Source organism: Falco punctatus (assembly GCF_963210335.1).
Source record: "Falco punctatus genome assembly, chromosome: 17".
Lineage (NCBI taxonomy): Eukaryota > Metazoa > Chordata > Aves > Falconiformes > Falconidae > Falco > Falco punctatus.
The window spans coordinates 43210-69503 of record NC_137597.1 but is presented as its reverse complement, the minus strand read 5'-3'; the positions used below and the strand labels follow the sequence as shown (position 1 = coordinate 69503).

Below are 26294 nucleotides of genomic sequence, written 5' to 3'. Positions count from 1 at the left end.
CTGTGAGACTTTTTTTCACCCATGACTTTTTTTACCCGTCAGACTTTTTTCCCGTGAGACATTGTTTACCTATGGGATTTTTTACCTCTGAGACTTTTTACCCGTCAGATGTTTTTTAATCCATGAGACTTTTTTTACCCCTGAGTCTTATTTTACCTTTGAGACTTATTTTACCCCTGAGACTTTTTACCTGCTGGAATTTTTTACCCATGAGACTTTTTCTACCTGTGAGACTTTTCTACCTGCTAGACTTTTTACCGGAATCTTTTTTTACGTCTGAGACTTCTATTACCCGTGAGACTTTTTTCACCCGTGAGACTTTTTTTACCCCTAAGACTTATTTTACCCATGAGACTTATTTTACCCCTGAGACTTATTTTACCCCTGAGATTTTTACCTGCGGGAATTTTTTACCCATGAGACTTTTTCTACCTGTGAGACTTTTCTACCTGCTAGACTTTTTACCCGAATCTTTTTTTACGTCTGAGACTTCTTTTACCTGTGAGACTTCTTTTACCCATGACTTTTTTTACCCGTCAAACTTTTTTCCCGTGAGACATTTTTTACCTATGGGACTTTTTACCTCTGAGACTTTTTACCCGTCAGATGTTTTTTAACCTGTGAGACTTTTTTTAACTGTGAGACCTTTTTACCCATGACTTCTTTTACCCGTGAGACTTCTTTTACCTGTGAGACTTTTTTTACCTCTGAGACTCATTTTACCCATGAGACTTATTTTACCCCTGAGACTTTTTATCTGCAGGAATTTTTTACCCATGAGACTTTTTCTACCTGTGAGACTTTTCTACCTGCTAGACTTTTTACCCGAATCTTTTTTTACCTCTGAGACTTCTTTTACTTGTGAGGCTTTTTACCCATGACTTTTTTTACCCGTCAGACTTTTTTCCCGTGAGACATTTTTTACCTATGGGACTTTTTACCCGTCAGATGTTTTTTAACCCGTGAGACTTTTTTTTACTGTGAGATCTTTTTACCCATGACTTCTTTTACCCGTGAGACTTTTTTCACCTGTGAGACTTTTTTTACCTGTATGACTTTTTTTACCCCTGAGACTTATTTTACCCCTGAGACTTTTTACCTGCGGGAATTTTTTACCCATGAGACTTTTTCTACCTGTGAGACTTTTCTACCTGCTAGACTTTTTACCCGAATCTTTTTTTACCTCTGAGACTGTTTTTACCTGTGAGACTTTTTTTACCCATGACTTTTTTTACCCATCAGACTTTTTTCCCGTGAGACATTTTTTACCTATAGGACTTTTTACCTCTGAGACTTTTTACCCGTCAGATGTTTTTTAACCCATGAGACTTTTTTTACCCCTGAGACTTTTTTTACCTGTGAGACTTTTTTTACCCCTGAGACTTATTTTACCCCTGAGACTTTTTACCTGTGGGAAATTTTACCCATGAGACTTTTTTTACCTGTGAGACTTTTCTACCTCTGAGACTTTTTTCCCGAATCTTCTTTTTACCTCTGAGACTTTTTTTACCTGTGAGACTTTTTTTACCCATGACTTTTTTTACCCGTCAGACTTTTTTCCCGTGAGACATTTTTTACCTATGGGACTTTTTACCTCTGAGACTTTTTACCCGTCAGATGTTTTTTAATCCATGAGACTTTTTTTACCCCTGAGACTTATTTTACCTGTGAGACTTATTTTACCCCTGAGACTTTTTACCTGCGGGAATTTTTTACCCATGAGACTTTTTCTACCTGTGAGACTTTTCTACCTGCTAGACTTTTTACCCGAATCTTTTTTTACCTCTGAGACTTCTTTTACCTGTGAGGCTTTTTTTACCCATGACTTTTTTTACCCGTCAGACTTTTTTCCCGTGAGACATTTTTTACCTATGGGACTTTTTACCTCTGAGACTTTTTACCCGTCAGATGTTTTTTAACCCATGAGACTTTTTTTACCTGCTAGACTTTTTTTACCTGTGAGACTTATTTTACCCCTGAGACTTATTTTACCCCTGAGACTTTTTAACTGCGGGAATTTTTTACCCATGAGACTTTTTCTACCTGTGCAACATTTCTACCTGCTAGACATTTTACCCGAATCTTTTTTTACCTCTGAAACTTTTTTTACCTGTGAGACTTTTTTTACCCATGACTTTTTTTACCCGTCAGACTTATTGTACCCATGAGACTTATTTTACCCCTGAGATTTTTACATGCGGGAATATTCTACCCATGAGACTTTTTCTACCTGTGCAACATTTCTACCTGCTAGACTTTTTACCCGAATCTTTTTTTACCTCTGAGACTTTTTTTACCTGTGAGACTTTTTTTAACCATGACTTTTTTTACCCGTCAGACTTTTTTCACGTAAGACATTTTTTTACCTATGGGACTTTTTACCTCTGAGACTTTTCACCCGTCAGATGATTTTTAACCCATGAGACTTTTTTTATCCCTGAGACTTATTTTACCTGTGAGACTTATTTTACCTGTGAGACTTATTTTGCCTCTGAGACTTTTTACCTGCGGGAATTTTTTACCCATGAGACTTTTTCTACCTGTGAGACTTTTCTACCTGCTAGACATTTTACCCGAATCTTTTTTTACCTGTGAGACTTTTTTAACCCATGAGACTTTTTTTACCCGTCAGACTTATTGTACCCATGAGACTTATTTTACCCCTGAGACTTATTTTACCCCTGAGATTTTTACATGCGGGAATATTCTACCCATGAGGCTTTTTCTACCTGTGAGACTTTTCTACCTGCTAGACTTTTTACGCAAATCTTTTTTTACCCATGAGACTTATTTTACCCCTGAGATTTTTTTTACCCATGAGACTTATTTTACCCCTGAGACTTTTTACCTGCGGGAATTTTTTACCCATGAGACTTTTTCTACCCATAAGACTTTTCTACCTGCTAGACATTTTACCCGAATCTTTTTTTACCTCTGAGACTTTTTTTACCTGTGAGACTTTTTTTACACATGACTTTTTTTACCCGTCAGACTTTTTTCACGTGAGACATTTTTTACCTATGGGACTTTTTACCTCTGAGACTTTTTACCCGTCAGATGTTTTTTAACCCATGAGACTTTTTTTACCTGTGAGACTTTTTTTACCCCTGAGAGTTATCTTACCCCTGAGACTTATTTTACCCCTGAGACTTTTTAACTGCGGGAATTTTTTACCCATGAGACTTTTTCTACCTGTGCGACTTTTCTACCTGCTAGACATTTTACCCGAATCTTTTTTTACCTCTGAAACTTTTTTTACCTGTGAGCCTTTTTTTACCCATGACTTTTTTTACCCGTCAGACTAATTGTACCCATGAGACTTATTTTACCCCTGAGATTTTTACATGCGGGAATATTCTACCCATGAGACTTTTTCTACCTGTGAGACTTTTCTACCTGCTAGACTTTTTACCCGAATCTTTTTCTACCTCTGAGACTTTTTTTACCTGTGAGATTTTTTTAACCATGACTTTTTTTACCCGTCAGACTTTTTTCACGTGAGACATTTTTTACCTATGGGACTTTTTACCTCTGAGACTTTTCACCCGTCAGATGTTTTTTAACCCGTGAGACTTTTTTAACCCGTGAGACTTTTTTTACCTGTGAGACTTATTTTACCCCTGAGACTTATTTTACCCCTGAGATTTTTACATGCGGAAATATTCTACCCATGAGACTTTTTCTACCTGCTAGACTTTTCTACCTGCTAGACATTTTACCCAAATCTTTTTTTTCCTCTGAGACTTTTTTTAGCTGTGAGACTTTTTTTACCCATGACTTTTTTTACCCGTCAGACTTATTTTACCCATGAGACTTATTTTACCCCTGAGACTTATTTTACCCCTGAGATTTTTACCTGTGGGAATTTTTTACCCATGAGACTTTTTCTACCTGTGAGACTTTTCTACCTGCTAGACTTTTTACCCGAATCTTTTTTTACCTCTGAGACTTTTTTTACCTGTGAGACTTTTTTTTCCCCATGACTTTTTTTACCCGTCAGACTTTTTTCACGTGAGACATTTTTTACCTATGGGACTTTTTACCTCTGATACTTTTTACCCGTCAGATGTTTTTTAACCCGTGAGACTTTTTTTAACTGTGAGACCTTTTTACCCATGACTTCTTTTACCCGTGAGACTTTTTTCACGTGAGACATATTTACCTATGGGACTTTTTACCTCTGAGACTTTTTTTACCTGTGAGACTTTTTTCACCCGTGAGACTTTTTTTACCTGTGAGACTTTTTTTACCCCTGAGACTTATTTTACCCCTGAGACTTATTTTACCCCTGAGATTTTTACATGCGGGAATTTTTTACCCATGAAACTTTTTCTACCTGTGCGACTTTTCTACCTGCTAGACTTTTTACCCGAATCTTTTTTTACCTCTGAGACTTCTTTTACCTGTGAGGCTTTTTTTACCCATGACTTTTTTTACCCGTCAGACTTTTTTCCCGTGAGACATTTTTTACCTATGGGACTTTTTACCTCTGAGACTTTTTACCCGTCAGATGTTTTTTAACCCGTGAGACTTTTCTTTTAACTGTGAGACCTTTTTACCCATGACTTCTTTTACCGGTGAGACTTTTTTCACCCTTGAGACTTTTTTTACCTGTGAGACTTATTTTACCCCTGAGACTTATTTTACCCCTGAGACTTTTTACCTGCGGGAATTTTTTACCCATGAGACTTTTTCTACCTGTGCGAATTTTCTACCTCTGAGACTTTTTACCCGAATCTTTTTTTACCTCAGGGACTTTTTTTACCTGTGAGACTTTTTTTACCCATGACTTTTTTTACCCGTCAGACTTTTTTCCCGTGAGACATTTTTTACCTATGGGACTTTTTACCTCTGAGATTTTTTACCCGTCAGATGTTTTTTAACCCGTGAGACTTTTTTTACCCGTGAGACTTTTTTTACCTCTGAGACTTTTTTTACCCATGAGATTTTTACCTGCGGGAATTTTTTACCCATGAGACTTTTTCTACCTGTGAGACTTTTCTACCTGCTAGACTTTTTACCCGAATCTTTTTTTACCTCTGAGACTTCTTTTACCTGTGAGGCTTTTTACCCATGACTTTTTTTACCCGTCAGACTTTTTTCCCGTGAGACATTTTTTACCTATGGGACTTTTTACCTCGGAGACTTTTTACCCGTCAGATGTTTTTTAACCCGTGAGACTTTTTTTAACTGTGAGACCTTTTTACCCATGACTTTTTTTACCCGTGAGACTTTTTTCACCCGTGATACTTTTTTTACCTGTGAGACTTTTTTTACCCCTAAGACTTATTTTACCCATGAGACTTCTTTTACACCTGAGACTTATTTTACCCCTGAGATTTTTACCTGCCGGAATTTTTTACCCATGATACTTTTTCTACCTGTGAGACTTTTCTACCTGCTAGACTTTTTACCCGAATCTTTTTTTACCTCTGAGACTTCTATTACCCGTGAGACTTTTTTTACCCGTGAGACTTCTTTTACCTGTGAGACTTTTTTTACCTCTGAGACTTCTTTTACCTGTGAGACTTATTTTACCCCTGAGACTTATTTTACCCCTGAGATTTTTACCTGCGGGAATTTTTTACCCATGATACCTTTTCTACCTGTGAGACTTTTCTACCTGCTAGACTTTTTACCCGAATCTTTTTTTACCTCTGAGACTGTTTTTACCTGTGAGACTTTTTTTACCCATGACTTTTTTTACCCGTCAGACTTTTTTCCCGTGAGACATTTTTTACCTATGGGACTTTTTACCTCTGATTCTTTTTACCCGTCAGATGTTTTTTAACTCGTGAGACTTTTTTATACCTCTGAGACTTTTTTTACCTGTGAGACTTTTTTTACCCATGACTTTTTTTACCCGTCAGACTTTTTTCCCGTGAGACATTTTTTACCTATGGGACTTTTTACCTCTGAGACTTTTTACCCGTCAGATGTTTTTTAATCCATGAGACTTTTTTTACCCCTGAGACTTATTTTACCTGTGAGACTTATTTTACCCCTGAGACTTTTTACCTGCAGGAATTTTTTACCCATGAGACTTTTTCTACCTGTGAGACTTTTCTACCTGCTAGACTTTTTACCCGAATCTTTTTTTACCTCTGAGACTTCTTTTACCTGTGAGGCTTTTTTTACCCATGACTTTTTTTACCCGTCAGACTTTTTTCCCGTGAGACATTTTTTACCTATGGGACTTTTTACCTCTGAGACTTTTTACCCGTCAGATGTTTTTTAACCCATGAGACTTTTTTTACCCCTGAGACTTTTTTTACCTGTGAGACTTATTTTACCCCTGAGACTTATTTTACCCCTGAGACTTTTTAACTGCGGGAATTTTTTACCCATGAGACTTTTTCTACCTGTGCAACATTTCTACCTGCTAGACATTTTACCCGAATCTTTTTTTACCTCTGAAACTTTTTTTACCTGTGAGACTTTTTTTACCCATGACTTTTTTTACCCGTCAGACTTATTGTACCCATGAGACTTATTTTACCCCTGAGACTTATTTTACCCCTGAGATTTTTACATGCGGGAATATTCTACCCATGAGACTTTTTCTACCTGTGCAACATTTCTACCTGCTAGACTTTTTACCCGAATCTTTTTTTACCTCTGAGACTTTTTTTACCTGTGAGACTTTTTTTAACCATGACTTTTTTTACCCGTCAGACTTTTTTCACGTAAGACATTTTTTTACCTATGGGACTTTTTACCTCTGAGACTTTTCACCCGTCAGATGATTTTTAACCCATGAGACTTTTTTTATCCCTGAGACTTATTTTACCTGTGAGACTTATTTTACCTGTGAGACTTATTTTGCCTCTGAGACTTTTTACCTGCGGGAATTTTTTACCCATGAGACTTTTTCTACCTGTGAGACTTTTCTACCTGCTAGACATTTTACCCGAATCTTTTTTTACCTGTGAGACTTTTTTAACCCATGAGACTTTTTTTACCCGTCAGACTTATTGTACCCATGAGACTTATTTTACCCCTGAGACTTATTTTACCCCTGAGATTTTTACATGCGGGAATATTCTACCCATGAGGCTTTTTCTACCTGTGAGACTTTTCTACCTGCTAGACTTTTTACGCAAATCTTTTTTTACCCATGAGACTTATTTTACCCCTGAGATTTTTTTTACCCATGAGACTTATTTTACCCCTGAGACTTTTTACCTGCGGGAATTTTTTACCCATGAGACTTTTTCTACCCATAAGACTTTTCTACCTGCTAGACATTTTACCCGAATCTTTTTTTACCTCTGAGACTTTTTTTAACTGTGAGACTTTTTTTACACATGACTTTTTTTACCCGTCAGACTTTTTTCACGTGAGACATTTTTTACCTATGGGACATTTTACCTCTGAGACTTTTTACCCGTCAGATGTTTTTTAACCCGTGAGACTTTTTTTAACTGTGAGACCTTTTTACCCATGACTTCTTTTACCCGTGAGACTTTTTTCACGTGAGACATTTTTTACCTATGGGACTTTTTACCTCTGATACTTTTTTTACCTGTGAGACTTTTTTCACCTCTGAGACTTTTTTTACCTGTGAGACTTTTTTTACCCCTGAGACTTATTTTACCCCTGAGACTTATTTTACCCCTGAGATTTTTACATGCGGGAATTTTTTACCCATGAGACTTTTTCTACCTGTGCGACTTTTCTACCTGCTAGACTTTTTACCCGAATCTTTTTTTACCTGTGAGCCTTTTTTTACCCATGACTTTTTTTACCCGTCAGACTTTTTTCACGTAAGATATTTTTTTCATATGGGACTTTTTACCTCTGAGACTTTTTACCCGTCAGATGTTTTTTAAACCGTGAGACTTTTTTTACCCCTGAGACTTATTTTACCTGTGAGACTTATTTTACCCCTGAGATTTTTACCTGCGGGAATCTTTAACCCATGAGACTTTTTCTACCTGTGAGACTTTTCTACCTGCTAGACTTTTTACCCGAATCTTTTTTTACCTCTGAGACTTTTTTTACCTCTGAGACTTTTTTTTACCCCTAAGACTTATTTTCCCCCTGAGTCTTATTTTACCCATGAGATTTTTACCTGTGGGAATTTTTTATCCATGAGACTTTTTCTACCTGTGAGACTTTTCTACCTGCTAGATTTTTACCCGAATCTTTTTTTACCTCTGAGACTTCTTTTACCTGTGAGGCTTTTTCACCCATGACTTTTTTTACCTGTCAGACTTTTTTCCCGTGAGACATTTTTTACCTATGGGACTTTTTACCTCTGAGACTTTTTACCCGTCAGATGTTTTTTAACCCGTGAGACTTTTCTTTTAACTGTGAGACCTTTTTACCCATGACTTCTTTTACCGGTGAGACTTTTTTCACCCTTGAGACTTTTTTTACCTGTGAGACTTATTTTACCCCTCAGACTTATTTTGCCCCTGAGACTTTTTACCTGCGGGAATTTTTTACCCATGAGACTTTTTCTACCTGTGCGAATTTTCTACCTCTGAGACTTTTTACCCGAATCTTTTTTTACCTCAGGGACTTTTTTTACCTGTGAGACTTTTTTTACCCATGACTTTTTTTACCCGTCAGACTTTTTTCCCGTGAGACATTTTTTACCTATGGGACTTTTTACCTCTGAGATTTTTTACCCGTCAGATGTTTTTTAACCCGTGAGACTTTTTTTACCCGTGAGACTTTTTTTACCTCTGAGACTTTTTTTACCCATGAGATTTTTACCTGCGGGAATTTTTTACCCATGAGACTTTTTCTACCTGTGAGACTTTTCTACCTGCTAGACATTTTACCCGAATCTTTTTTTACCTGTGAGACTTTTCTACCTGCTAGACTTTTTACCCGAATCTTTTTTTACCTCTGAGACTTCTATTACCCGTGAGACTTTTTTTACCCCTGAGACTTATTTTACCCCTGAGACTTATTTTACCCCTGAGACTTTTTACCTGCGGGAATTTTTTACCCATGAGACTTTTTCTACCTGTGAGACTTTTCTACCTGCTAGACATTTTACCCGAATCTTTTTTTACCTCTGAGACTTCTTTTACCTGTGAGACTTTTTTTACCCCTTAGACTTATTTTACCCGAGACTTATTTTACCCCTGAGACTTTTTACCTGCGGGAATTTTTTACCCATGAGACTTTTTCTACCTGTGAGACTTTTCTACCTGCTAGACATTTTACCCGAATCTTTCTTTACCTCTGAGACTTTTTTTACCTGTGAGACTTTATTTACCCATGAGTTTTTTTACCCGTCAGACTTTTTTCCCGTGAGACATTTTTTACCTATGGGACTTTTTACCTCTGATACTTTTTACCCGTCAGATGTTTTTTAACCCGTGAGACTTTTTTTAACTGTGTGACCTTTTTACCCATGACTTCTTTTACCCGTGAGACTTTTTTCACCTCAGACATTTTTTACCTATGGGACTTTTTACCTCTGAGACTTTTTTTACCTGTGAGACTTTTTTCACCTGTGAGACTTTTTTTACCTGTGAGACTTTTTTTACCCCTGAGACTTATTTTACCCCTGAGACTTATTTTACCCCTGAGACTTTTTAACTGCGGGAATTTTTTACCCATGAGACTTTTTCTACCTGTGCAACATTTCTACCTGCTAGACATTTTACCCGAATCTTTTTTTACCTCTGAAACTTTTTTTACCTGTGAGACTTTTTTTACCCATTACTTTTTTTACCCGTCAGACTTATTGTACCCATGAGACTTATTTTACCCCTGAGACTTATTTTACCCCTGAGATTTTTACATGCGGGAATATTCTACCCATGAGGCTTTTTCTACCTGTGAGACTTTTCTACCTGCTAGACTTTTTACGCAAATCTTTTTTTACCCATGAGACTTATTTTACCCCTGAGATTTTTTTTACCCATGAGACTTATTTTACCCCTGAGACTTTTTACCTGCGGGAATTTTTTACCCATGAGACTTTTTCTACCTGTGCGACTTTTCTACCTGCTAGACATTTTACCCGAATCTTTTTTTACCTCTGAGACTTCTTTTACCTGTGAGACTTTTTTTACCCCTTAGACTTATTTTACCCCTGAGACTTATTTTACCTGCGGGAATTTTTTACCCATGAGACTTTTTCTACCTGTGCGACTTTTCTACCTGCTAGACATTTTACCCGAATCTTTCTTTACCTCTGAGACTTTTTTTACCTGTGAGACTTTATTTACCCATGAGTTTTTTTACCCGTCAGACTTTTTTCCCGTGAGACATTTTTTACCTATGGGACTTTTTACCTCTGATACTTTTTACCCGTCAGATGTTTTTTAACCCGTGAGACTTTTTTTAACTGTGTGACCTTTTTACCCATGACTTCTTTTACCCGTGAGACTTTTTTCACGTGAGACATTTTTTACCTATGGGACTTTTTACCTCTGAGACTTTTTTTACCTGTGAGACTTTTTTCACCTGTGAGACTTTTTTTACCTGTGAGACTTTTTTTACCCCTGAGACTTATTTTACCCCTGAGACTTATTTTACCCCTGAGACTTTTTAACTGCGGGAATTTTTTACCCATGAGACTTTTTCTACCTGTGCAACATTTCTACCTGCTAGACTTTTTACCCGAATCTTTTTTTACCTCTGAGACTTTTTTTACCTGTGAGACTTTTTTTAACCATGACTTTTTTTACCCGTCAGACTTTTTTCACGTAAGACATTTTTTACCTATGGGACTTTTTACCTCTGAGACTTTTCACCAGTCAGATGATTTTTAACCCATGAGACTTTTTTTATCCCTGAGACTTATTTTACCTGTGAGACTTATTTTACCTGCGAGACTTATTTTGCCTCTGAGACTTTTTACCTGCGGGAATTTTTTACCCATGAGACTTTTTCTACCTGTGAGACTTTTCTACCTGCTAGACATTTTACCCGAATCTTTTTTTACCTGTGAGACTTTTTTAACCCATGAGACTTTTTTTACCCGTCAGACTTATTGTACCCATGAGACTTATTTTACCCCTGAGACTTATTTTACCCCTGAGATTTTTACATGCGGGAATATTCTACCCATGAGGCTTTTTCTACCTGTGAGACTTTTCTACCTGCTAGACTTTTTACGCAAATCTTTTTTTACCCATGAGACTTATTTTACCCCTGAGATTTTTTTTACCCATGAGACTTATTTTACCCCTGAGACTTTTTACCTGCGGGAATTTTTTACCCATGAGACTTTTTCTACCTGTGCGACTTTTCTACCTGCTAGACATTTTACCCGAATCTTTTTTTACCTCTGAGACTTTTTTTACCTGTGAGACTTTTTTTACACATGACTTTTTTTACCCGTCAGACTTTTTTCACGTGAGACATTTTTTACCTATGGGACTTTTTACCTCTGATTCTTTTTACCCGTCAGATGTTTTTTAACCCGTGAGACTTTTTTTAACTGTGAGACCTTTTTACCCATGACTTCTTTTACCCGTGAGACTTTTTTCACGTGAGACATTTTTTACCTATGGGACTTTTTACCTCTGATACTTTTTTTACCTGTGAGACTTTTTTCACCTGTGAGACTTTTTTTACCTGTGAGACTTTTTTTACCCCTGAGACTTATTTTACCCCTGAGACTTATTTTACCCCTGAGATTTTTACATGCGGGAATTTTTTACCCATGAGACTTTTTCTACCTGTGCGACTTTTCTACCTGCTAGACTTTTTACCCGAATCTTTTTTTACCTGTGAGCCTTTTTTTACCCATGACTTTTTTTACTCGTCAGACTTTTTTCACGTGAGATATTTTTTTCATATGGGACTTTTTACCTCTGAGACTTTTTACCCGTCAGATGTTTTTTAACCCATGAGACTTTTTTTACCTGTGAGACTTTTTTTACCCCTGAGAGTTATCTTACTCCTGAGACTTATTTTACCCCTGAGACTTTTTAACTGCGGGAATTTTTTACCCATGAGACTTTTTCTACCTGTGCGACTTTTCTACCTGCTAGACATTTTACCCGAATCTTTTTTTACCTCTGAGACTTTTTTTACCTGTGAGACTTTTTTTTCCCCATGACTTTTTTTACCCGTCAGACTTTTTTCACGTGAGACATTTTTTACCTATGGGACTTTTTACCTCTGATACTTTTTACCCGTCAGATGTTTTTTAACCCGTGAGACTTTTTTTAACTGTGAGACCTTTTTACCCATGACTTCTTTTACCCGTGAGACTTTTTTCACGTGAGACATTTTTTACCTATGGGACTTTTTACCTCTGAGACTTTTTTTACCTGTGAGACTTTTTTCACCTGTGAGACTTTTTTTACCTGTGAGACTTATTTTACCCCTGAGACTTATTTTACCCCTGAGACTTTTTACCTGCGGGAATTTTTTACCCATGAGACTTTTTCTACCTGTGCGACTTTTCTACCTGCTAGACATTTTACCCGAATCTTTTTTTACCTCTGAGACTTCTTTTACCTGTGAGACTTTTTTTACCCCTTAGACTTATTTTACCCCTGAGACTTATTTTACCTGCGGGAATTTTTTACCCATGAGACTTTTTCTACCTGTGCGACTTTTCTACCTGCTAGACATTTTACCCGAATCTTTCTTTACCTCTGAGACTTTTTTTACCTGTGAGACTTTATTTACCCATGAGTTTTTTTACCCGTCAGACTTTTTTCCCGTGAGACATTTTTTACCTATGGGACTTTTTACCTCTGATACTTTTTACCCGTCAGATGTTTTTTAACCCGTGAGACTTTTTTTAACTGTGTGACCTTTTTACCCATGACTTCTTTTACCCGTGAGACTTTTTTCACCTCAGACATTTTTTACCTATGGGACTTTTTACCTCTGAGACTTTTTTTACCTGTGAGACTTTTTTCACCTGTGAGACTTTTTTTACCTGTGAGACTTTTTTTACCCCTGAGACTTATTTTACCCCTGAGACTTATTTTACCCCTGAGACTTTTTAACTGCGGGAATTTTTTACCCATGAGACTTTTTCTACCTGTGCAACATTTCTACCTGCTAGACTTTTTACCCAAATCTTTTTTTACCTCTGAGACTTTTTTTACCTGTGAGACTTTTTTTAACCATGACTTTTTTTACCCGTCAGACTTTTTTCACGTAAGACATTTTTTACCTATGGGACTTTTTACCTCTGAGACTTTTCACCAGTCAGATGATTTTTAACCCATGAGACTTTTTTTATCCCTGAGACTTATTTTACCTGTGAGACTTATTTTACCTGTGAGACTTATTTTGCCTCTGAGACTTTTTACCTGCGGGAATTTTTTACCCATGAGACTTTTTCTACCTGTGAGACTTTTCTACCTGCTAGACATTTTACCCGAATCTTTTTTTACCTGTGAGACTTTTTTAACCCATGAGACTTTTTTTACCCGTCAGACTTATTGTACCCATGAGACTTATTTTACCCCTGAGACTTATTTTACCCCTGAGATTTTTACATGCGGGAATATTCTACCCATGAGGCTTTTTCTACCTGTGAGACTTTTCTACCTGCTAGACTTTTTACGCAAATCTTTTTTTACCCATGAGACTTATTTTACCCCTGAGATTTTTTTTACCCATGAGACTTATTTTACCCCTGAGACTTTTTACCTGCGGGAATTTTTTACCCATGAGACTTTTTCTACCCATAAGACTTTTCTACCTGCTAGACATTTTACCCGAATCTTTTTTTACCTCTGAGACTTTTTTTAACTGTGAGACTTTTTTTACACATGACTTTTTTTACCCGTCAGACTTTTTTCACGTGAGACATTTTTTACCTATGGGACTTTTTACCTCTGATTCTTTTTACCCGTCAGATGTTTTTTAACCCGTGAGACTTTTTTTAACTGTGAGACCTTTTTACCCATGACTTCTTTTACCCGTGAGACTTTTTTCACGTGAGACATTTTTTACCTATGGGACTTTTTACCTCTGATACTTTTTTTACCTGTGAGACTTTTTTCACCTGTGAGACTTTTTTTACCTGTGAGACTTTTTTTACCCCTGAGACTTATTTTACCCCTGAGACTTATTTTACCCCTGAGATTTTTACATGCGGGAATTTTTTACCCATGAGACTTTTTCTACCTGTGCGACTTTTCTACCTGCTAGACTTTTTACCCGAATCTTTTTTTACCTGTGAGCCTTTTTTTACCCATGACTTTTTTTACTCGTCAGACTTTTTTCACGTGAGATATTTTTTTCATATGGGACTTTTTACCTCTGAGACTTTTTACCCGTCAGATGTTTTTTAACCCATGAGACTTTTTTTACCTGTGAGACTTTTTTTACCCCTGAGAGTTATCTTACTCCTGAGACTTATTTTACCCCTCAGACTTTTTAACTGCGGGAATTTTTTACCCATGAGACTTTTTCTACCTGTGCGACTTTTCTACCTGCTAGACATTTTACCCGAATCTTTTTTTACCTCTGAGACTTTTTTTACCTGTGAGACTTTTTTTTCCCCATGACTTTTTTTACCCGTCAGACTTTTTTCACGTGAGACATTTTTTACCTATGGGACTTTTTACCTCTGATACTTTTTACCCGTCAGATGTTTTTTAACCCGTGAGACTTTTTTTAACTGTGAGACCTTTTTACCCATGACTTCTTTTACCCGTGAGACTTTTTTCACGTGAGACATATTTACCTATGGGACTTTTTACCTCTGAGACTTTTTTTACCTGTGAGACTTTTTTCGCCCGTGAGACTTTTTTTACCTGTGAGACTTTTTTTACCCCTGAGACTTATTTTACCCCTGAGACTTATTTTACCCCTGAGATTTTTACATGCGGGAATTTTTTACCCATGAAACTTTTTCTACCTGTGCGACTTTTCTACCTGCTAGACTTTTTACCAGAATCTTTTTTTACCTGTGAGCCTTTTTTTACCCATGACTTATTTTACCCGTCAGACTTTTTTCACGTGAGATACTTTTTTCATATGGGACTTTTTACCTCTGAGACTTTTTACCCGTCAGATGTTTTTTAAACCGTGAGACTTTTTTTACCCCTGAGACTTATTTTACCTGTGAGACTTATTTTACCCCTGAGATTTTTACCTGCGGGAATCTTTAACCCATGAGACTTTTTCTACCTGTGAGACTTTTCTACCTGCTAGACTTTTTACCCGAATCTTTTTTTACCTCTGAGACTTTTTTTACCTCTGAGACTTTTTTTACCCCTAAGACTTATTTTACCCCTAAGACTTATTTTCCCCCTGAGTCTTATTTTACCCATGAGATTTTTACCTGTGGGAATTTTTTACCCATGAGACTTTTTCTACCTGTGAGACTTTTCTACCTGCTAGATTTTTACCCGAATCTTTTTTTACCTCTGAGACTTCTTTTACCTGTGAGGCTTTTTCACCCATGACTTTTTTTACCCGTCAGACTTTTTTCCCGTGAGACATTTTTTACCTATGGGACTTTTTACCTCTGACACTTTTTACCCGTCAGATGTTTTTTAACCCGTGAGACTTTTTTTTTAACTGTGAGACCTTTTTACCCATGACTTCTTTTACCGGTGAGACTTTTTTCACCCGTGAGACTTTTTTTACCTGTGAGACTTATTTTACCCCTGAGACTTATTTTACCCCTGAGACTTTTTACCTGCGGGAATTTTTTACCCATGAGACTTTTTCTACCTGTGCGAATTTTCTACCTCTGAGACTTTTTACCCGAATCTTTTTTTACCTCAGGGACTTTTTTTACCTGTGAGATTTTTTTAACCATGACTTTTTTTACCCGTCAGACTTTTTTCCCGTGAGACATTTTTTACCTATGGGACTTTTTACCTCTGAGATTTTTTACCCGTCAGATGTTTTTTAACCCGTGAGACTTTTTTTACCTGTGAGACTTATTTTACCCCTGAGACTTATTTTACCCATGAGATTTTTACCTGCGGGAATTTTTTACCCATGAGACTTTTTCTACCTGTGAGACTTTTCTACCTGCTAGACTTTTTACCCCTGAATCTTTTTTTACCTCTGAGACTTTTTTTACCTGTGAGACTTTTTTCACCCGTGAGACTTTTTTTACCTGTGAGACTTTTTTTACCCATGAGACTTATTTCACCCCTGAGACTTATTTTACCTCTGAGATTTTTTCCTGCGGGAATTTTTTACCCATGATACTTTTTCTACCTATGAGACTTTTCTACCTGCTAGACTTTTTACCCGAATCTTTTTTTACCTCTGAGACTTCTATTACCCGTGAGACTTTTTTTACCTGTGACACATTTTTTACCCATGAGACTTTTTCTACCTGTGCGACTTTTCTACCTCTGAGACTTTTTACCCGAATCTTTTTTTACCTCAGGGACTTTTTTTACCTGTGAGACTTTTTTTACCCATGACTTTTTTTACCCGTCAGACTTTTTTCACGTGAGACATTTTTTACCTATGGGACTTTTTACCTCTGAGACTTTTTACCCGTCAGATGTTTTTTAACCCATGAGACTTTTTTTTACTGTGAGACTTTTTTTACCTGTGAGACTTTTTTCACCTGTGAGACTTTTTTTACCTGTGAGACTTTTTTTACCCCTGAGACTTATTTTACCCCTGAGACTTATTTTACCTATGGGACTTTTTAACTGCGGGAATTTTTTACCCATGAGACTTTTTCTACCTGTGCAACATTTCTACCTGCTAGACTTTTTACCCGAATCTTTTTTTACCTCTGAGACTTTTTTTACCTGTGAGACTTTTTTTAACCATGACTTTTTTTACCCGTCAGACTTTTTTCACGTAAGACATTTTTTACCTATGGGACTTTTTACCTCTGAGACTTTTCACCCGTCAGATGATTTTTAACCCATGAGACTTTTTTTATCCCTGAGACTTATTTTACCTGTGAGACTTATTTTACCTGTGAGACTTATTTTGCCTCTGAGACTTTTTACCTGCGGGAATTTTTTACCCATGAGACTTTTTCTACCTGTGAGACTTTTCTACCTGCTAGATATTTTACCCGAATCTTTTTTTACCTGTGAGACTTTTTTAACCCATGAGACTTTTTTTACCCGTCAGACTTATTGTACCCATGAGACTTATTTTACCCCTGAGACTTATTTTACCCCTGAGATTTTTACATGCGGGAATATTCTACCCATGAGGCTTTTTCTACCTGTGAGACTTTTCTACCTGCTAGACTTTTTACGCAAATCTTTTTTTACCCATGAGACTTATTTTACCCCTGAGATTTTTTTTACCCATGAGACTTATTTTACCCCTGAGACTTTTTACCTGCGGGAATTTTTTACCCATGAGACTTTTTCTACCCATAAGACTTTTCTACCTGCTAGACATTTTACCCGAATCTTTTTTTACCTCTGAGACTTTTTTTAACTGTGAGACTTTTTTTACACATGACTTTTTTTACCCGTCAGACTTTTTTCACGTGAGACATTTTTTACCTATGGGACTTTTTACCTCTGATACTTTTTACCCGTCAGATGTTTTTTAACCCGTGAGACTTTTTTTAACTGTGAGACCTTTTTACCCATGACTTCTTTTACCCGTGAGACTTTTTTCACGTGAGACATTTTTTACCTATGGGACTTTTTACCTCTGATACTTTTTTTACCTGTGAGACTTTTTTCACCTGTGAGACTTTTTTTACCTGTGAGACTTTTTTTACCCCTGAGACTTATTTTACCCCTGAGACTTATTTTACCCCTGAGATTTTTACCTGTGGGAATTTTTTACCCATGAGACTTTTTCTACCTGTGAGACTTTTCTACCTGCTAGACATTTTACCCGAATCTTTTTTTACCTCTGAGACTTTTTTAACCCATGAGACTTTTTTTACCCGTCAGACTTATTGTACCCATGAGACTTATTTTACCCCTGAGACTTATTTTACCCCTGAGATTTTTACATGCGGGAATATTCTACCCATGAGGCTTTTTCTACCTGTGAGACTTTTCTACCTGCTAGACTTTTTACGCAAATCTTTTTTTACCCATGAGACTTATTTTACCCCTGAGATTTTTTTTACCCATGAGACTTATTTTACCCCTGAGACTTTTTACCTGCGGGAATTTTTTACCCATGAGACTTTTTCTACCTGTGCGACTTTTCTACCTGCTAGACATTTTACCCGAATCTTTTTTTACCTCTGAGACTTTTTTTACCTGTGAGACTTTTTTTACACATGACTTTTTTTACCCGTCAGACTTTTTTCACGTGAGACATTTTTTACCTATGGGACTTTTTACCTCTGATTCTTTTTACCCGTCAGATGTTTTTTAACCCGTGAGACTTTTTTTAACTGTGAGACCTTTTTACCCATGACTTCTTTTACCCGTGAGACTTTTTTCACGTGAGACATTTTTTACCTATGGGACTTTTTACCTCTGATACTTTTTTTACCTGTGAGACTTTTTTCACCTGTGAGACTTTTTTTACCTGTGAGACTTTTTTTACCCCTGAGACTTATTTTACCCCTGAGATTTTTACATGCGGGAATTTTTTACCCATGAGACTTTTTCTACCTGTGCGACTTTTCTACCTGCTAGACTTTTTACCCGAATCTTTTTTTACCTGTGAGCCTTTTTTTACCCATGACTTTTTTTACTCGTCAGACTTTTTTCACGTGAGATATTTTTTTCATATGGGACTTTTTACCTCTGAGACTTTTTACCCGTCAGATGTTTTTTAACCCATGAGACTTTTTTTACCTGTGAGACTTTTTTTACCCCTGAGAGTTATCTTACTCCTGAGACTTATTTTACCCCTCAGACTTTTTAACTGCGGGAATTTTTTACCCATGAGACTTTTTCTACCTGTGCGACTTTTCTACCTGCTAGACATTTTACCCGAATCTTTTTTTACCTCTGAGACTTTTTTTACCTGTGAGACTTTTTTTTCCCCATGACTTTTTTTACCCGTCAGACTTTTTTCCCGTGAGACATTTTTTACCTATGGGACTTTTTACCTCTGATACTTTTTACCCGTCAGATGTTTTTTAACCCGTGAGACTTTTTTTAACTGTGAGACCTTTTTACCCATGACTTCTTTTACCCGTGAGACTTTTTTCACGTGAGACATTTTTTACCTATGGGACTTTTTACCTCTGATACTTTTTTTACCTGTGAGACTTTTTTCACCTGTGAGACTTTTTTTACCTGTGAGACTTTTTTTACCCCTGAGACTTATTTTACCCCTGAGACTTATTTTACCCCTGAGATTTTTACATGCGGGAATTTTTTACCCATGAGACTTTTTCTACCTGCTAGACTTTTCTACCTGCTAGACATTTTACCCGAATCTTTTTTTACCTCTGAGACTTTTTTTAGCTGTGAGACTTTTTTTACCCATGACTTTTTTTACCCGTCAGACTTATTTTACCCATGAGACTTATTTTACCCCTGAGACTTATTTTACCCCTGAGACTTTTTACCTGCGGGAATTTTTTACCCATGAGACTTTTTCTACCTGTGCGACTTTTCTACCTGCTAGACATTTTACCCGAATCTTTTTTTACCTCTGAGACTTCTTTTACCTGTGAGACTGTTTTTACCCCTTAGACTTATTTTACCCCTGAGACTTATTTTACCTGCGGGAATTTTTTACCCATGAGACTTTTTCTACCTGTGCGACTTTTCTACCTGCTAGACATTTTACCCGAATCTTTCTTTACCTCTGAGACTTTTTTTACCTGTGAGACTTTATTTACCCATGAGTTTTTTTACCCGTCAGACTTTTTTCCCGTGAGACATTTTTTACCTATGGGACTTTTTACCTCTGATACTTTTTACCCGTCAGATGTTTTTTAACCCGTGAGACTTTTTTTAACTGTGTGACCTTTTTACCCATGACTTCTTTTACCCGTGAGACTTTTTTCACCTCAGACATTTTTTACCTATGGGACTTTTTACCTCTGAGACTTTTTTTACCTGTGAGACTTTTTTCACCTGTGAGACTTTTTTTACCTGTGAGACTTTTTTTACCCCTGAGACTTATTTTACCCCTGAGACTTATTTTACCCCTGAGACTTTTTAACTGCGGGAATTTTTTACCCATGAGACTTTTTCTACCTGTGCAACATTTCTACCTGCTAGACTTTTTACCCAAATCTTTTTTTACCTCTGAGACTTTTTTTACCTGTGAGACTTTTTTTAACCATGACTTTTTTTACCCGTCAGACTTTTTTCACGTAAGACATTTTTTACCTATGGGACTTTTTACCTCTGAGACTTTTCACCAGTCAGATGATTTTTAACCCATGAGACTTTTTTTATCCCTGAGACTTATTTTACCTGTGAGACTTATTTTACCTGTGAGACTTATTTTGCCTCTGAGACTTTTTACCTGCGGGAATTTTTTACCCATGAGACTTTTTCTACCTGTGAGACTTTTCTACCTGCTAGACATTTTACCCGAATCTTTTTTTACCTGTGAGACTTTTTTAACCCATGAGACTTTTTTTACCCGTCAGACTTATTGTACCCATGAGACTTATTTTACCCCTGAGACTTATTTTACCCCTGAGATTTTTACATGCGGGAATATTCTACCCATGAGGCTTTTTCTACCTGTGAGACTTTTCTACCTGCTAGACTTTTTACGCAAATCTTTTTTTACCCATGAGACTTATTTTACCCCTGAGATTTTTTTTACCCATGAGACTTATTTTACCCCTGAGACTTTTTACCTGCGGGAATTTTTTACCCATGAGACTTTTTCTACCCATAAGACTTTTCTACCTGCTAGACATTTTACCCGAATCTTTTTTTACCTCTGAGACTTTTTTTAACTGTGAGACTTTTTTTACACATGACTTTTTTTACCCGTCAGACTTTTTTCACGTGAGACATTTTTTACCTATGGGACTTTTTACCTCTGATTCTTTTTACCCGTCAGATGTTTTTTTAACCCGTGAGACTTTTTTTAACTGTGAGACCTTTTTACCCATGACTTCTTTTACCCGTGAGACTTTTTTCACGTGAGACATTTTTTACCTATGGGACTTTTTACCTCTGATACTTTTTTTACCTGTGAGACTTTTTTCACCTGTGAGACTTTTTTTACCTGTGAGACTTTTTTTACCCCTGAGACTTATTTTACCCCTGAGACTTATTTTACCCCTGAGATTTTTACATGCGGGAATTTTTTACCCATGAGACTTTTTCTACCTGTGCGACTTTTCTACCTGCTAGACTTTTTACCCGAATCTTTTTTTACCTGTGAGCCTTTTTTTACCCATGACTTTTTTTACTCGTCAGACTTTTTTCACGTGAGATATTTTTTTCATATGGGACTTTTTACCTCTGAGACTTTTTACCCGTCAGATGTTTTTTAACCCATGAGACTTTTTTTACCTGTGAGACTTTTTTTACCCCTGAGAGTTATCTTACTCCTGAGACTTATTTTACCCCTCAGACTTTTTAACTGCGGGAATTTTTTACCCATGAGACTTTTTCTACCTGTGCGACTTTTCTACCTGCTAGACATTTTACCCGAATCTTTTTTTACCTCTGAGACTTTTTTTACCTGTGAGACTTTTTTTTCCCCATGACTTTTTTTACCCGTCAGACTTTTTTCACGTGAGACATTTTTTACCTATGGGACTTTTTACCTCTGATACTTTTTACCCGTCAGATGTTTTTTAACCCGTGAGACTTTTTTTAACTGTGAGACCTTTTTACCCATGACTTCTTTTACCCGTGAGACTTTTTTCACGTGAGACATATTTACCTATGGGACTTTTTACCTCTGAGACTTTTTTTACCTGTGAGACTTTTTTCGCCCGTGAGACTTTTTTTACCTGTGAGACTTTTTTTACCTGTGAGACTTTTTTTACCCCTGAGACTTATTTTACCCCTGAGACTTATTTTACCCCTGAGATTTTTACATGCGGGAATTTTTTACCCATGAAACTTTTTCTACCTGTGCGACTTTTCTACCTGCTAGACTTTTTACCAGAATCTTTTTTTACCTGTGAGCCTTTTTTTACCCATGACTTATTTTACCCGTCAGACTTTTTTCACGTGAGATACTTTTTTCATATGGGACTTTTTACCTCTGAGACTTTTTACCCGTCAGATGTTTTTTAAACCGTGAGACTTTTTTTACCCCTGAGACTTATTTTACCTGTGAGACTTATTTTACCCCTGAGATTTTTACCTGCGGGAATCTTTAACCCATGAGACTTTTTCTACCTGTGAGACTTTTCTACCTGCTAGACTTTTTACCCGAATCTTTTTTTACCTCTGAGACTTTTTTTACCTCTGAGACTTTTTTTACCCCTAAGACTTATTTTACCCCTAAGACTTATTTTCCCCCTGAGTCTTATTTTACCCATGAGATTTTTACCTGTGGGAATTTTTTACCCATGAGACTTTTTCTACCTGTGAGACTTTTCTACCTGCTAGATTTTTACCCGAATCTTTTTTTACCTCTGAGACTTCTTTTACCTGTGAGGCTTTTTCACCCATGACTTTTTTTACCCGTCAGACTTTTTTCCCGTGAGACATTTTTTACCTATGGGACTTTTTACCTCTGACACTTTTTACCCGTCAGATGTTTTTTAACCCGTGAGACTTTTTTTTTAACTGTGAGACCTTTTTACCCATGACTTCTTTTACCGGTGAGACTTTTTTCACCCGTGAGACTTTTTTTACCTGTGAGACTTATTTTACCCCTGAGACTTATTTTACCCCTGAGACTTTTTACCTGCGGGAATTTTTTACCCATGAGACTTTTTCTACCTGTGCGAATTTTCTACCTCTGAGACTTTTTACCCGAATCTTTTTTTACCTCAGGGACTTTTTTTACCTGTGAGACTTTTTTTACCCATGACTTTTTTTACCCGTCAGACTTTTTTCCCGTGAGACATTTTTTACCTATGGGACTTTTTACCTCTGAGATTTTTTACCCGTCAGATGTTTTTTAACCCGTGAGACTTTTTTTACCTGTGAGACTTATTTTACCCCTGAGACTTATTTTACCCATGAGATTTTTACCTGCGGGAATTTTTTACCCATGAGACTTTTTCTACCTGTGAGACTTTTCTACCTGCTAGACTTTTTACCCCTGAATCTTTTTTTACCTCTGAGACTTTTTTTACCTGTGAGACTTTTTTCACCCGTGAGACTTTTTTTACCTGTGAGACTTTTTTTACCCATGAGACTTATTTCACCCCTGAGACTTATTTTACCTCTGAGATTTTTTCCTGCGGGAATTTTTTACCCATGATACTTTTTCTACCTATGAGACTTTTCTACCTGCTAGACTTTTTACCCGAATCTTTTTTTACCTCTGAGACTTCTATTACCCGTGAGACTTTTTTTACCTGTGACACATTTTTTACCCATGAGACTTTTTCTACCTGTGCGACTGTTCTACCTCTGAGACTTTTTACCCGAATCTTTTTTTACCTCAGGGACTTTTTTTACCTGTGAGACTTTTTTTACCCATGACTTTTTTTACCCGTCAGACTTTTTTCACGTGAGACATTTTTTACCTATGGGACTTTTTACCTCTGAGACTTTTTACCCGTCAGATGTTTTTTAACCCATGAGACTTTTTCTACCTGTGCGACTTTTCTACCTGCTAGACTTTTTACCCGAATCTTTTTTTACCTGTGAGACTGTTTTTACCCATGACTTTTTTTACCCGTCAGACTTTTTTCCCGTGAGATATTTTTTTCATATGGGACTTTTTACCTCTGAGACTTTTTACCCGTCAGATGTTTTTTAACCCATGAGACTTTTTTTACCTGTGAGACTTTTTTTACCCCTGAGAGTTATCTTACCCCTGAGACTTATTTTACCCCTGAGACTTTTTACCTGCGGGAATTTTTTACCCATGAGACTTTTTCTACCTGTGCGACTTTTCTACCTGCTAGACATTTTACCCGAATCTTTTTTTACCTCTGAAACTTTTTTTACCTGTGAGACTTTTTTAACCCATGAGACTTTTTTTACCCGTCAGACTTATTGTACCCATGAGACTTATTTTACCCCTGAGACTTATTTTACCCCTGAGATTTTTACATGCGGGAATATTCTACCCATGAGACTTTTTCTACCTGTGAGACTTTTCTACCTGCTAGACTTTTTACGCAAATCTTTTTTTACCCATGAGACTTATTTTACCCCTGAGACTTTTTTTACCCATAAGACTTATTTTACCCCTGAGACTTTTTACCTGCGGGAATTTTTTACCCATGAGACTTTTTCTACCCATAAGACTTTTCTACCTGCTAGACTTTTTACCCGAATCTTTTTTTACCTCTGAGACTTTTTTTACCTGTGAGACTTTTTTTACCCATGACTTTTTTTACCCGTCAGACTTTTTTCACGTGAGACATTTTTTACCTATGGGACTTTTTACCTCTGAGACTTTTTTTACCTGTGAGACTTTTTTCACCTGTGAGACTTTTTTTACCTGTGAGACTTTTTTTACCCCTGAGACTTATTTTACCCCTGAGACTTATTTTACCCCTGAGATTTTTACATGCGGGAATTTTTTACCCATGAGACTTTTTCTACCTGTGCGACTTTTCTACCTGCTAGACTTTTTACCCGAATCTTTTTTTACCTGTGAGCCTTTTTTTACCCATGACTTTTTTTACTCGTCAGACTTTTTTCACGTGAGATATTTTTTTCATATGGGACTTTTTACCTCTGAGACTTTTTACCCGTCAGATGTTTTTTAACCCATGAGACTTTTTTTACCTGTGAGACTTTTTTTACCCCTGAGAGTTATCTTACTCCTGAGACTTATTTTACCCCTGAGACTTTTTACCTGCGGGAATTTTTTACCCATGAGACTTTTTCTACCTGTGCGACTTTTCTACCTGCTAGACATTTTACCCGAATCTTTTTTTACCTCTGAAACTTTTTTTACCTGTGAGCCTTTTTTTACCCGTCAGACTAATTGTACCCATGAGACTTATTTTACCCCTGAGACTTTTTACCTGCGGGAATTTTTTACCCATGAGACTTTTTCAACCTGTGAGACTTTTCTACCTGCTAGACTTTTTACCCGAATCTTTTTCTACCTCTGAGACTTTTTTTACCTGTGAGATTTTTTTAACCATGACTTTTTTTACCCGTCAGACTTTTTTCACGTGAGACATTTTTTACCTATGGGACTTTTTACCTCTGAGACTTTTCACCCATCAGATGTTTTTTAACCCGTGAGACTTTTTTTACCCGTCAGACTAATTGTACCCATGAGACTTATTTTACCCCTGAGATTTTTACATGCGGGAATATTCTACCCATGAGACTTTTTCTACCTGTGAGACTTTTCTACCTGCTAGACTTTTTACCCGAATCTTTTTTTACCTCTGAGACTTTTTTTACCTGTGAGACTTTTTTTAACCGTGACTTTTTTTACCCGTCAGACTTTTTTCACGTGAGACATTTTTTACCTATGGGACTTTTTACCTCTGAGACTTTTCACCCGTCAGATGTTTTTTAACCCGTGAGACTTTTTTAACCCGTGAGACTTTTTTTACCTGTGAGACTTATTTTACCCCTGAGACTTATTTTACCCCTGAGATTTTTACATGCGGAAATATTCTACCCATGAGACTTTTTCTACCTGCTAGACTTTTCTACCTGCTAGACATTTTACCCGAATCTTTTTTTACCTCTGAGACTTTTTTTACCTGTGAGACTTTTTTTACCCATGACTTTTTTTACCCGTCAGACTTATTTTACCCATGAGACTTATTTTACCCCTGAGACTTATTTTACCCCTGAGATTTTTACCTGTGGGAATTTTTTACCCATGAGACTTTTTCTACCTGTGAGACTTTTCTACCTGCTAGACATTTTACCCGAATCTTTTTTTACCTCTGAGACTTTTTTAACCCATGAGACTTTTTTTACCCGTCAGACTTATTGTACCCATGAGACTTATTTTACCCCTGAGACTTATTTTACCCCTGAGATTTTTACATGCGGGAATATTCTACCCATGAGGCTTTTTCTACCTGTGAGACTTTTCTACCTGCTAGACTTTTTAGGCAAATCTTTTTTTACCCATGAGACTTATTTTACCCCTGAGACTTTTTTTACCCATGAGACTTATTTTACCCCTGAGACTTTTTACCTGCGGGAATTTTTTACCCATGAGACTTTTTCTACCCATAAGACTTTTCTACCTGCTAGACTTTTTACCCGAATCTTTTTTTACCTCTGAGACTTTTTTTACCTGTGAGACTTTTTTTTACCCATGACTTTTTTTACCCGTCAGACTTTTTTCCCATGAGACATTTTTTACCTATGGGACTTTTTGCCTCTGAGACGTTTTTTTGCCTGTGAGACTTTTTTCACCCGTGAGACTTTTTT

The 26294-nt window shown here is 36.8% G+C and overlaps 1 long non-coding RNA gene across 4 annotated transcripts in view; it reads right to left on the bottom strand.

The window, feature by feature from the left end:
* LOC308054378 overlaps window positions 1-26294 on the bottom strand; it is a 64443-nt gene that overhangs the window by 12056 nt on the left and 26093 nt on the right. The window contains exons 5-7 of one of the 4 annotated variants that reach the window (XR_013924086.1): window positions 22765-23056; window positions 15920-15988; window positions 8311-8469 (exon numbers count right to left, since the gene is read on the bottom strand). This is a non-coding gene — a long non-coding RNA (uncharacterized lncRNA). Of the gene's footprint in view, window positions 1-8310; window positions 8470-15470; window positions 15631-15772; window positions 15989-22764; window positions 23057-26294 lie in introns of those variants that run through there. The other 3 variants (XR_013924087.1, XR_013924085.1, XR_013924088.1) reach the window with 3 other exon arrangements.